This window comes from Sciurus carolinensis (assembly GCF_902686445.1).
Source record: "Sciurus carolinensis chromosome 19 unlocalized genomic scaffold, mSciCar1.2 SUPER_34, whole genome shotgun sequence".
NCBI lineage: Eukaryota > Metazoa > Chordata > Mammalia > Rodentia > Sciuridae > Sciurus > Sciurus carolinensis.
This window is the reverse complement of record NW_025920112.1, coordinates 4,944,932-4,950,459: the sequence shown is the minus strand read 5'-3', so window position 1 is coordinate 4,950,459 and position 5,528 is coordinate 4,944,932. Positions and strand designations below refer to the sequence as shown.

Here is a 5,528-nt window from a genome sequence, read left to right as displayed (position 1 = left end):
TGAAGACAGATTTCTACCCACAAAGGTTCCAGATGTTAAAATATTTCCCAACACTGACTTAATACACTGATGTCACACCTCCCTTCAGGCCTTCCCAGTACAGTTGGGAATATACTGTATTCCTTACTGGTAGATGCTTCCCCCATAAAGGATACCACGTTCCCTGGGTGCAGGAGCTCACTCACAATCTCTGGAGGACTGCAGTTTAAGCATACGAGATTAAACACCATAAAAAACTGCAAGACACTTTTGAAGGGTAGAGAAAATGGTCAGAGAAATGTATCCAATGTTTACCCTCAACTTGATTTTTAAATCCATGCAGGATCTTACAAAACATGTCTCTGAGATCATCTTGAGGTTCAATCCAAGATGAAACAGCATCATAAGAAAGTATAAAATCCTGGATTACACCACTAGGAATCAAACTGGTCATGGTACAAATCCCATGGAATGCTGAGTCCTTTTCTTCATTGTCTCTTATGTTTCTCGGAGAGCTACACCAGGGTCTTATTAACTGCTGTAGAATGAGGGCCACCTTTGAGCCCAATATAACCAAGGCAACCACTTGTTATTGCTGTATTCTGTAACAAGGTCTTTAGTGTGTTAGGATGTTAATGATTTCTACAAGCTGGTGCAACAATAGGAAAGTAAAGCTGCATATCTATACCCATTTGAATGGAGATTTCTCCAGTTGCTCATGTGCATTGTTGCAGCCTGAAATGAACTTTGAATTTTGGTAGGTTCCCAATATCAGCATGAAACAGGCTATACAAAGTTTAACATGATGAAATAAAGCTTTAGTCAGGTCACCTAATAGGGAAAAGGAACTCTGTTAACCTTGTGGCATTTTCAGCACCATGCACTGGTGCATTAGTGTTAGGAAATTGTTTCAGGCTACCGGCTGTTCAATGTTACCTCCAAGTCCTTCAGCCAGGCCACTGAGTAAATCAGTAGCCATTCTCATAAAATATTTTCCTGGAGCCTCATATTGAACTTGTTGAGCTTTGCTCAGCAGGCCTTGTGCAAGAGTCTTTTATACTTGGTTCACACAATGGTGATAGGTTCACAGTGGAGAAGGAAGCAAGACTGCAGGGCCATGGCAACTGAAGATATGAACTCAAGAAAAAAAAAGAGATCTCTATTTTCATCCTCTCAAATATTCCATTTCTGGATCAGTGGAGGAATTAGATTCTGAATATGTTCTGTTGGTTTAAATCATATTCTGTTAAATCTGCTAGCATTTGTATGGCATCATAAAAATAAGTAGTTATGTTGGTATTTTCTAAATGTGAATACCCAGGTATCAAGCTTATAAGCAAAGTAAGGAGCCTGTTTTGTACAAGCCTCCTCTTCTAGGATATCAAAGGCACTGCACACCTCCTAGTCTCTGTTCCCATCCAGGATATGCTTTAGCAACTCTGTCATTAATGGCTCCAGGTATGTGTCTGGTGGCTGGCTGACTACCCAGTGTGCAAAAGGCTAAGTGTGCAGCATGTTATGAAATGCACAAGGGACTTTTCATCATAGAGGAACAGAATAAGAGGAGGAATAAGCTCAGGAAACTATGGAATCATGCCCTGCACACAACCTTCAGCAATTGCTTCAAAAATCAAGATGCCTCATTTTTCAATGTCACATCCATAAACAAAAAGCAGTTGTTTCAGAAGGGTCAAGATATGTGACAATAACTCATCACAATACACATTTGCAAGAATATCAAGTGTAGCACCACAACATTTTCTTAGATCTCAGTCAGAAATTGTATCATTATCATCAATTTCATCACCATCATCATCATCATCTTCCTCTTCAATCCCTTGTTCATCATGCTGCTGAGCCACAGACCTTGATCAATAAAAATGTTGTCTTATAACCTGTTCATTATCAGGAAATATTTCATCTTCTTCAACATCACCCTTGAGCAGCATATCTGTATCTGAGTACTTCATGTCGTTCACTAACACGGGAATTAATTTAGAAATATACCTCATAAGTACATCTTTGCATATTGGCTGCTCAGTCGAAGTAAGTCACAATTTATAGGATGGAAAATCCACATTTTCATCTTGATCTTGAGTCCTCTGTAGCATGTATTCAATGACATTATTCACATGAGGAAGCAGGCAATCCATTCAATCTTCAGGCAAGATCACAAGAGCCCAGCACACATGATTTGTACCTTTGGTTCCTCATCACCAGGCATTGCAAAGAGATTTTCAATAAAAGAATCAATGTGCAACATCAGAGCTTGAATCCTAGTAAAGATAAACTGAGAGACACATGCAAGAGCATAAAAGCTTATATGGGGGCTACTGTGCTTGAAGAACTGTAAACATTTGGGAATGATGAGGTTGACAGTGTGATCTGAAAGTTCACTATCTAATATATCAGCAGAACTTTTACATATTTTCTGAAGGACCCCAAATGCTTGCTTACAGATGTTGTGATTTCAAAATCAATAGACTACAAAGTTTTGGTAACCGGTCAGACCAATTCTGAAATTCTCCCTGGGAGGCGATGACTATAGTCAATATCAGTGACTCTGATAAAGGAGAGGTGTCACCGATATTATTTAAGCATTCACTTTTAATAAAGTCTGTCACACATTTGGGAGGTTTGGAAAATGCACTTTCACATTATTCTTCAGAAAGAAGCCACTCAATAATCTTGTGGGTTCACATTCCAATTTTAATGTTGTATGAACAAAAATCAGGATGTTGTTAAAATCTGAATATTGATTGAGTCCTTACAGTTTCTAGAACAAATTCTACTTAAGGAAACTTCCTTGTGTAACTGAATTCCATATTAAATAGTTTGCTGCTTATTGACAATGAAAGTAGGCAATTTTTAAAACAGGATTAAATTTTTTGGGCTTAAAAGAACATGGATGAAAAGGTCATTTTTGCATGGTACTCTGGAGGGTTGTGTCTAGGGACTGGGACTTCTTCAGCAGTGGCAGGATTTTCTGAAGCCCTTGCTCATCATGTTTTCACTCATAAACCATATTGGTTTGCTGCCTGTGGTGCCCCTAAGGAAATCTCCAAAGGTGGAACCCCAAGGAACCACACTCAGTAGCTCAGATGACAACATATGCTGCTGCCACTATGACCCCTGAGAGTCAGAACTCGACCAGATCATGTTTGAATTTATAGGTCCTGATTACTTTGTATGACTAGAATTATTCAATATGTGCTCTGGGTTGAGTCTGATGTTTTTCAAACTAGTGCACATTGTAGCATTTATCACATTTATCATTACATTAAGAGATGAATGAGATTCCTTTATATGTATCCACCAGCATTTTAAAAATCTGCATGTGCATTGATGGGCATTTTGACCTTCACACTGTTAACACAATGGGGAAATTAACTGGTGATTGTTGAGGCTCCATTGCATGCTGGGAAAGGTTCCATATGAACATGGTTTATAATCCTGTTGATGTGCTCTTGGTAGATATGCTTTGTTTAGAAAGATTTTTTTGAAAATGTATTCTATGTTCTCATAAGGGATATTGTTCTGCTGTCTTCTTTTCTTTTTCTGGCATTTTCCATACTATCTTTAGCTGGTCAACCTCTACTCTTTGCCTGTTATAATGAAAAAATTTGCTGTCAATCTATCCAGAGAGAGAAAGAACCAAGATGCTATCTTGAGAGCCACCAAGAGAGATGGACACCTTGGACATTAGGCCAGGAAGTGTGACAGATTGGAGGACACAGGGAGCAACCTCAGCAGAAAGCTGATGTCTCACTAGATGAACCTGGGGGTTTCACAGTCTGGTAAAAGTGTACAGTATAAGTGACTTCAGGCAAAGGATACGATGTTAGTTACTATGTCTACAAGTTTCTCTTACTTGATGTCTCTTGGCCAATGAAAAGAAGGAAAATATCCAGGAACAGTGTTGGTAATTGAGTTGGTCCCTGTTGGATAGCTTGAGAGTGATCCTGCATTCCTGAAAATTCTAAGTAACAAAAATATATTTTAATCTAGGGCACTTGTATGAGTACAGAACACACTGCCTGGGGCCCAGAGCCTAGCATATTGGAGAAACACTGATCATGATGATCAAAGAGGGAAGCATGCTGAAGGAGGTCACAGAGTGACCAGTGAGCATCCTCCCCCTGTCTCACTCAAGTTCTTCAGCAAATTTGGGCCAAGGCAGCAGCCTCCATGCTATTATGGCTATTCCACATGACTCATGGTGAGGAGGACACCGTGCTGGTCATCAGAGCTATGTAGCTTCTTAAAACTAGACCATTCTCTTGTGGACTCTTAATCAGTCTAGGTTTATAAGGTTTGTGTTTTTTTTTTAATTCCCATTTCTATTATTACATTCCCCAATCTCTGTGGACAAAGCACAAGAATAGAAAAAGCATTGTAAAAACAAAATCAAGTCAAAAGTCTAGAGATAATTTTGAAGGAGAAAGGAGTGTATGGGTGAAAACCTCTTTAGGTCCAGGAACAGGTTTCCCACAGGGAGGGAGAGAAGATAAAAAGAATTCCTCTATTTTTTGTGTGTGTTTCTGAAAAGAAATGAATAAGTAATTAGAAAAAATAGTTTTGAATAATGGAGGATGGAAATAGGCTTCTTGGGCCATGGAAGATTCCAGCGATCACAGGGATGATGGCCCTGCTGGTCTTTGAGGGAGAGGATCCCTGTCACCTGCAGAGGAATCCTGACTCATCCTGGCCTTGGTCTGTAAATGAATATTGGAATTGTTGTTTATGCCAACCACTCAGGACCCCAGAGAACTCAGCAACATCACCCAGGACTGAGTCAATTGCAGAATCCTGATCCACACAATATTTATCGAATCTCATGCACAGTATACTAGTCAGGGTGGGGCATGTGAGGTGGGGGCCTGGCCTCCTAGGCAGGTGGCCTCTGTAGAGGTGGGAACCCTGTGCTCAGAGCTAGAGCAAATCTAGTTGTCCAGTGGGCTACTTCCATGGAAGGATGCTTTGAGCCTCTGAGCTATAGCAAGCAATGTAAACACAGGGTTTTCTAGAGCACAGTTTGGAGTTATAGTGATCCTGGCAGCCAACAGCAGCCCGTGTGCTCTGAGAATATGCCTGAGCATGCTCAGAGTTGCCGGGGTCCAGCCCTAGCAGGAGTCCATGGGTTCCACACAGGTAAACGGGGTGTGGGGAGACAGTGTTGGGGATGGATGGAGAATGAAAGACACAGACTCTAGTTCTGGTGCAATCAATCCCACTTTATTTTGGGGAAGACTGGGTTTATATACATTTTTCTTCAGGCTATAATGGCAGTCTTGTGGTTAATTTTAAAGAAGTTTCCAAAGCATAGGCAGAAATTTTTTTTACAAGGAACAGAAAAATTATGAGAAAACAGTAACTTACAGATTATCCTTACCTAATCACAATCATTTTAAGAAAATCTAACTATGTCAATGAGCTAATACAATGTTTATCTCCTTAATATCTAAACTCTACATGACCTAAGAGTTTTCTTGTTATTCTCGTGGTTAAAGCGATAGCCAAGTAATCTCATGTGACCATCTCTACTAGGT

The 5,528-nt window shown here is 40.0% G+C and overlaps 1 pseudogene; it reads right to left on the bottom strand.

Annotated features, from left to right (window-relative positions):
• Positions 1–219: 219 nt before the first annotated feature.
• On the bottom strand, positions 220–3,004 carry LOC124973427 (transportin-1-like; annotated as a pseudogene).
• Between the last annotated feature and the right edge of the window lie 2,524 nt (positions 3,005–5,528).